This window comes from Montipora foliosa, chromosome 10 (assembly GCF_036669935.1).
Source record: "Montipora foliosa isolate CH-2021 chromosome 10, ASM3666993v2, whole genome shotgun sequence".
Lineage (NCBI taxonomy): Eukaryota > Metazoa > Cnidaria > Anthozoa > Scleractinia > Acroporidae > Montipora > Montipora foliosa.
Window position 1 is genome coordinate 29,778,400 of NC_090878.1, and position 8,794 is coordinate 29,787,193.

General features: G+C 38.4%; 1 protein-coding gene across 3 annotated transcripts in view; it reads right to left on the reverse strand.

Moving 5' to 3' along the window:
- Window positions 1-300: 300 nt before the first annotated feature.
- The window catches only part of LOC137972431 (N(6)-adenine-specific methyltransferase METTL4-like), a 42,014-nt gene continuing 33,520 nt past the window's right edge, over window positions 301-8,794 (reverse strand). For 2 of the 3 annotated variants that reach the window (XR_011117125.1, XR_011117126.1), the window contains one exon: window positions 301-551. The gene's annotated coding sequence lies outside the window, so the exon portion shown is untranslated. Of the gene's footprint in view, window positions 552-7,343; window positions 7,663-8,794 lie in introns of those variants that run through there. The other variant, XR_011117127.1, reaches the window with a different exon arrangement.

The following is an 8,794-nucleotide window of genomic DNA, read 5'->3' on the forward strand; positions in this document are numbered from 1 at the left end:
CTCTCATCTGAACAATTTAAGCAATTGCCTCATAGCAAAACACCTCATTTGTTTCCGTGAAGGACTCAATGAATGAAAAAAATGTATATTTTGACCATTAGTGCAAAACGTTCTTGGCGCCCTTGAGTGAATTCATGATTTTTCTTCTTTCTTTTTTCACTCAACACTCACACTCCATAACAGTACAGGGAACTTAGCAGGCGCTGAGAGCTGAGGACAAACTCTGCTTCTGAAGAGTATGCTTTTATTCAGTGTCTTTTCAGTTGAAGAGGAGCGACATTTTTGGATTGTAGACGACATAGCAAAACAAGAAACATGTGCCATTTAATTTCTTTATTATCTCTCGTATCACTGTAAAAAGAAACAGTAAAAATTGCTGACTTCATATCACTCATTATAATAAAAAGACATGTTAATAAACGGTAAAAAACATTAAAGTTTACAGAAAACGTATGGACAATTTGTTTCATCACTGCCATGAAAAATTCTGTAAAAGATATGTTTCGTTGTCAAGAAGTTTCTGTCGAAAACTCGCGTCCAAGACAGTCCACCTGAAAACAAAAAAAGACAAGAAAAAATGTCAACTACATATCATTCTTTATATCATCACTGCTATGATTGGGCATGTTCTGGCTACTTTTGAATAAAAGACGGAAGTTGTCAAAAACAGGAAATGTTCACCGCAAATCAGCAACTATCTTTCGCAATTCAAGAGTCATTTCTAAGACCCGGCCCGTTGTTCATTTTTCATTGGCGGTTTTCCAAACAATCGGACGCAATAACAGCGGTCAACCCGTTTTCGCAAGTTTTAGGAAACGTTAATATTGAAACTCATGAATCTTTACCATTGCAAGCACGGTCAAAAAACCGAATTCATCAATCTCTTGTAAATCCGTAGTCCAATTAAAAAAAATCAAGGTAACGGCTTTTCTAAATAATGTGATCATATCATAATCGTTATCGCAGGGTTTTCGATAGCTTTTCAAAGTACCGGGTTTGATAATGAAAGTACCGGACATGGCTATTTTCCTTTGTAAGGCCGATTGCAAGTGCACTGCTAGAAAACCCTCAAGAAGGCCTGAAACCCTCGCAAATGTTGTTTACATTCTTGAGATTGGAGGAAAGAAAAGAAAATTAAACTTATCATGCGCAATTAAAATAAGGCGATGTGACATGTTGTTAGTTTGAAGGATTTATTGCGTGATTTTGTCTTGTGTTCTTTCAGCCCGTAGCTTCCTGAGATACCCAAGTCCAAAAAGATTAAGGGTCAACGAATTTCAAAATTTATACCATCAAAGTAACGGATGTGAAATGGTAAACAACCGGACGAAACGTCCGGTCGCCGGCCTCAAACGAAAACCCTGTTATCGCCGTAATTATTTTGAATGCCATGTGGCAAATTATCTTGTTTTGATAGTAAGCTAGTTAATATACATGTTTGCGTTTTTGGATTATTACAAAATTTCATAAAACTCATTATTACATGGACGGGAGTATTTTACCGCGAACTAAAACAACTGTAGACCAAATACGACCACTACATCCGGGAACCGAGTGGCGTATTCTTCGTGTCTAACACGAGTGGTCGTATTGAGCAACGACCTCACGATTCCCACCCAGTATTTCTTTGAAAGCCTGCTTTTCATTCTCTACGATGTATATTAAATTGTCCATATAATAAAAAGAAAACTACTCGTTTGCTTGAAGATACGAATTTTATGTTCTCGTACTGAGAAAGAACTTCTTGCCACTCAAACATAAAATTCATATCTTCTCGCCACCGTGTAATATCCTGTAGTTATATTATTTATCTCCTTTAACTGCCAAGTGAACGATATTAAAAACTTAAGTTCCATTTCACTGAATTTATCTTTCAAGTTCTCGTTAAAACTTTCTCCTTCTTCGATTTATAATAATAATAATAATAATAATAGTAATAATAATAATAATAATGATGATGATGATGATGATGATGATGATGATAATCAAGATGTGGGGATGCGCACAGAGACTGTTCCAATAGTAATAGGAGTACTTGCCCCAGAGGAGAAAACAGCAAAAACCCCGGGCATTATCATTATCAATGAGCTACAGAAGATAACACTACTTGATACAGCACATAATTTGACGAGGGTTCTATCCATAAAATAAACTTATTAGTGCCCAAGGATCATGCTTTGATCCCGGCCCTAGTGAACCTATATGGAAGCAAAACTTTGGCAAGAACAAAGACAAATACTAATCATAATAACAATTATTATTATTATATTATATTATATTATATTATATTATATTATTATTATATTAATAATAACAATTATTATTATTATTATTATTATTATTATTATTGCTACTATCATTAGTATTATTAACATTTTTCTTGTTTCACGAAGTGCACCGTTATTAAGCTGTTAAACTAGATTTCGTGAGGCCGAGAAACATACCGTAAAGTTCCGATAGTAACGACCCCCCGAAATTAACGTCAATTTCTTGTGGCCGCTAGTAAATCCTGACAGTAGCGACCCCCCTCCCCCGAAAATAGCGAGATCAATTTTTTAAAATGGTATATACCGACGGTATATCATAAAAGCCGTACAAAACATGGTTTGATAAGTGGAAAGGACGTTATAGACTCAGTAAGAGAGCTAACCAAATCGCCAAACAATTTGCGACAGCGAATGACGTCAAATCGAGGGAGAAGCGTGTGATTTTTTTTTTGGGTATGAGTTCTGTTTACGCAAGCGGAAGGATTCTATGCGACATTTTGAACAATTTCAAATGGCGTAAAAGTAAAAAGTCGAGCACCCGCCCCAAGTCACCATCTTTAAAAAAAATCTTCATTCATTTACCGGGGTTAACATTTCACTATCTCCTTCACTCTCATTGCTAAAATGCACTAATTCAGACAACTTCAATCATAGAAGTAAAGCGAGACGATTGCCACCTGAATTGAACCATCTATTCCTAAATTTGGCGCACAAATTATAAATCATATTTTTATACACATTCCTTAGTTTACTCAACATTGTTTTGCGTTTGCAAAAGCAAATGATGGAAATCCTGCATTATTAACATCCTGATTCTCGAATACCAAGAACGGTGATCAATCAAGATGCGCGAAGTTTACTGTTTGAGTTGGGCAATGATTTTTATGCGAATCAAACTTATTGGCTGTGTGTATCTTCTTTGTATCGCGACCATCTTATTTGATTGTTTCCGTCTGTTGTAATTGGTTAAGAGATTTTCTTTTTGTTTCTGACAAAAAAACCCAAATTTTCCTCTTCGCAAACAGCTTATGCCATAGAAGAATTGCGGACAATTGTCAGAGTGACCACAAACGGAATTTTGCTGCTGTTGTCGCATCGAACAACGAATTTACAGTTTCCTGTGGTTGATAAATCCGCAATTTCGTTATCACTTCCACCATAAATTTGGAAATTTCCACCCCTTTACTGCGATGTCCATAATCTATACAACATTGGAATTCATATAAATTTTCAAACACTGCGATGTCCATAATCTATTCAACATTGGAATTCATTTAAATTTTCAAACTGAAACTGAACTGGTAATCATTACGTTGTAATAACTTTGCAGAAGCCCTAGGGCTTTTTTGTATTCTTTGATGGATCCCAAGGTAGCCATTCCAAACAAATTTTAAAATACTTGGGCCAACGAGGGGTTTTGCAAAAATTCACGACTTTGTTGTTAGCCAATCTAAAGCAACTCCCTATTTTTACTTTCGTCCAATTACGGTGTCTCCTTAGATCACAAAACTCAACACGGAGACACCGTTCCCCATGGGCTCGTATTTGGAAAAAAAAAACGGTAATTTTGGCTCACGAATTTCCACAAAGGCTTGTCTCATCATGCTCTTATCCTAGTCGAGACACGGTTTTTGACGATCAGAAGCCGTAATGTGCCATGATCGGTCATAAGTAAAATGAAGATTAAAAATAAAGATAAAAATGACTTGGAAGGCAGTTTTGTCAAGAACCAGCAAAACTCTAAAGGTGGGCAGACACGAGGGGTCATATTACAGGGACATGTAGCAGGGACAAAAACGCGTGTAGTACACGCTCGGGAGACATGTATTAGGGTGGGGTAGCGGGGACATGTAGCAGGGACAAAAACGCGTGTAGTACACGCTCGGGAGACATGTATTAGGGTTGTGTAGCGGGGACATGTAGCAGGGACAAAAACGCGTGTAGTACACGCTCGGGAGACATGTATTAGGGTCGTGTAGCGGGGACATGTAGCAGGGACAAAAACGCGTGTAGTACACGCTCGGGAGACATGTATTAGGGTGGGGTAGCGGGGACATGTAGAGGGGACAAAGTCACAACATGTGCATGAGAATTTTGCGGGTACATGTCCCAGGGACATGTTGCAGCGACATGTCCCCTCGTGTGAACCGATACTTTTATAATTGTGCAACACCAATTTGGGGGTGATTTTGTCCCCGCGACGTGTCCCGTGAAGTTCACACGAGAGGACATGTCGCTGCAATATATCCCTAGGACATGTACCCGCAACATTTTCATGTGTGTGCACATGTTACCTTAGTGTGCACCACACGAGTTTTTTGTCACTGCAACATGTCCCTGCAACATGACGCCTCGTGTCTGCCCACCTTAATGGAACAACCGGCACTAAAACATTTTTTAACAGAATATAATATGTCGCCATATCTTGCTGAGTTTTTATAGCCTTAACATAATGCTATCAGTAATAACCATAACAAGAAATGGTCAAATTTAAATCAATTTGAAAGACGGCACCTACAAAATAGCCTCGCTGATAAACCAATGACTCTGAAAAAAAAATTAACCTTTTAATTTGTTGGCTTAAATTTGAAAACTGAAAACTGAAAACAGAAACTGAAAAAATATATACTTGTCAACAAGAATAATCCTTTAATTATGCTACTTAATTCTGATAAACTCAGCTAATAAAGTTCCTCCCTACTTGTCCTGCAAAGCAGCTGAATTATCCGAAGATACATCTTCATCAAAACCTCTTTCGCGAGCGTCCTTTCAGTTCGTCAACTATGTGAATTTGACGGCATAAATTCGGGATACTGGACGTAGTGCACAAATTGACTTTGTTATCGTTATTACGAAGCTAAAACGAAGATACACATACACCTATTCTATCGAAAACAGCATTATTTATCATGATTTCCCTCCTTAGTTTTTGCGAATTTCTCAGTCTCCGTCTGTTCCATGAACGACATTTTCGAAAATCGGTTCCTTAATCTCTGTCCCGTTTGGAAAACCGGATTTCTTTTCATCGCCACGACAGAAAGCGCCTGTTTCCTGCTCCAATCCATCCATCTTTTTCAGCAAACTGTCCAAAAACCTTATATACTTTATAGTTGTCTTCAAGATGTCTACCTTTGACAACTTCCTATCCGGTGGATGAGTGGGTAAAATCTGCCTAAGATCTGAAAACGCCAGGTTAACATTCTGTTGTCGCAAATGTTCTCGTTTCTTCGTCACAAACGCGTTTTCTTTGGCGTTCAGGCTTCGTGATTCAAGAAAACGATAGTCTTTGCCCCGTGGAGACAGGAAATACGTTCGTCCAACCGAAGATGGCCGAAATGGAATTCCCCACGCAGTTTGGCAATTTTGAAACGCCTTTAGAGAAATATTCGTCCGAATGTGCTCTTTAACACGAGATTTCTTCATCACGTTTGTGATTTACTTCTTCATCTGTTAGGCTTTAAGTTCACCGTGCTTTTATCTACGATACAATCGAGGTCTTTGTCTTAATACGACCCTAAGCTCTTGTAATAATAACAATTAACAAATTGCTTTATTGTCCACGCGTGCGGTCCGACATTTCCACCGCCAAACCAAAACGTCAAACATTGAACCACACTCTCGAAAATTTACTAATTCTTTGTCACAAAAATACACACAAAATTCTCCATAACCTCGGAAACGACTTAACACGGAGTCATCTGTTTATTAATTTTGGCACACGCAAAAAGGAAAAGCATACTTTCTCAGCGATAGATATCTGCCGCAAAGCCGCTTACAAGCAGATGAAATACCTTAAGCGGCTTTTGACTTATTCGTCCCGGAATTCCTGTAGGGTAGTTATTTTCCTTAATTGTCCGAGCAAAAATGTTTGCCAGTTAAGGTGAACCACGTTGCCCCGTATACCTTCCCACAATTCTCTACTTGTTAATACTCAAACCGCAGTCTCTTTCAATAAGCCTTTGCTATAAATTTCAAGATCATATTTTGTAATTAATAGACCAGATAGACTGCCGTAAATATGTTTACTTTTCCCTTAAATATGAGCCATCTTGGCGACAACTCAGCTAAATGTGTTTGGTATTAAGGGGACAAAACATAACTAAATTAACTCATAGGAAATCTGAGTAAACAGTTCGTTCAGTCTCGATAACAACATCGTTACTGCTCTCGCCGTAAGCAAACATTGAACTGAATAAATTTTACACTTAACGAATAGAATAGAATACTATATAATAGTCAAAAGGCTGGTAAACGTGGGGTCTTCAAGTCTTTCCCTGCAATGAGGTATTACATCTGCTCGCGTGTTACAGCAAAGCGACCGCATTATGGCTTTGTCATTTCTCAGTGACCTCATTACCCCATTTGTCGGGTAATGTTTCATTTTGCTTCTCTAGGGTACAAGTGGGGCTTTTGCTAAAATGGGTTAGCCCCGGGTAGGGGGGCATTGTCAACAACGCCGCTCGGAATGGGGTTGATTGCTTATTTTAATTTTTTGGACTAGCCATAATATGAAAATATAAAACTCGTAGAGCCCAAGGATATGAGAATGATGAAGATATTGAGAGATTCATTCAGTTCTAAAGAAGAGCGACTTTGCACTTGGAGTTAATTGACACTCTCTCATGAAACACTAACATTTTATTTGAACTGCTTTAACGTTCTGGGACTTGATTTGATTTGCAGTTTTCCCAAATAACTGATCACTTACGCTCGACTATATAACCTTAAGACTTAAATAAAGAGGTTGTTAATACATTTTCTTTTTGCCTGTAAAAGAAAAATTAGGAGGTAACTTGATGTGCAAAATTGACACTAACAGCGTTTCAAAAGATTAAGGGCACAGTTTAGCGTAAAGTACAAATATACTATCAAAGCTGAAAAATTCAACAACTACTTTATTTGGAACTCCTACAGAAAAAATGTTTAAAACAATTAATGTTAAGTACAAGGCAAGGACAAAAAAATAGGTACCAGGACATTAAGAATAGTAGCAGAGCTAATCGAGCTCAATGGCCAGGTCAAACAATAAAGCGACTACAACGAACTAAAAACACCCAAACAAGCAAGAAATACACTCAATTGCAAGGGTATTGGACGCAGCAGTGCCTCGCTTTCATGGGTCCGCCTCGCTCTGAGGATGACAGCAGTGACCTCGTCACGGAGCTAATATTCAAGGTTCACCAAATTACTTTGCTGCTTTCTGGTTCCTGTACATGTTTATCTGCAGACTAGGATTGCGGATAGCTTTGAGCTGTGATGTTCTTTGTAATGCTGTAAACATACATTGTATAAACTCATGGCGCATCTTCAGTTTGAGACCCTCATGTTTTCACAGCGAACAGTTCTGAGTGTACTTGTTCGCTGTGAGTCCGATTTCAGCGCATCTTTGGAAACCCTGCGTGTATGATAAAGCTAATTTAAATCAGCAACACAAAAACTCGCTTTAAAACTGAGGCTGCTATGAACAAGACACCGCTGACTCCGTTGATTGAGCACCAGATTCCAAGACAACAACTGAAATGATCTACAGGCGGCTGTGAATCTGGAGCAGAACGTTTTCACGCGTTCCAAGTAAACCAGTGGAACTAGTCAACAACGTCGAAAGAATTTTCGGCAATAAGACATTAAACGATTTGATAACGGCTTAAAAAATATTAAAAGAAAAGGTTTTTTAGTGATCGGGGGAAAACCAAAATACCCGAAGGAAAATCTCCCAGGGTAGAGTGCAGAACTAACAACGGCCAAACATGTTTAACACGCTGAATCCGGTAAGCGAAGCCGGGACCTCTCAACACTCCGTTTTCCCCGCTACCCTAGGGATTTTAGTCTTACGGTTACATAGCAGGGAAGTTATGCTCTACATACAATTTTGGGAAACTGCAAATCAAATCAAATCAAATCAAATCAAGTCAAATATTGGCTTTTAAAATCTCTCCGGCGGAGCTCCCTGTGAACCCAAACACGGGTCATTTATTTCATATCCACACACCTCCTCATCCCGGCAAGGATGACATGCTGTGAAGAGTAATGCTAAAGTCATTTCTGAAAGGGTGAACTAGTCGGCATTCTTTGATTCTGTGATTTTTTTCTGAGCGGAATTTTACTCTTTTACTGCCAGGGCAGTTATTATGTCAGTACTTTGATCATATTTTTCTAAGGGGGTGGGGGGGAAGGGGAGTTGTTAATGGCCTTATTTGGAGAATGGATTTTAAACGAAATACCCGGAATAAATTAAATCGAAGGAGCGTGTTTTTGCCATAGCACTAGCGTATAGCCGTGCTTTCTTGTTGACTGTTTTTTTAGGATTGTATAAATGGAGACATCCAAAAATAAACCAGGCCAGAGGTCAATAACAATGGCGGATATCGCGAAATTATAAAGGAATAATAATGTTATCAAAATTTGAACTAATTGCTAAAACACCAATCTGTTATTTTGTGATTCTTTGGTTAGGTCGTAAGTTAAGACGAAAATAGACCGATTTGCTTCACCTACGTCTATCGAGGTTAAAAGCAGCTAAAAAAACT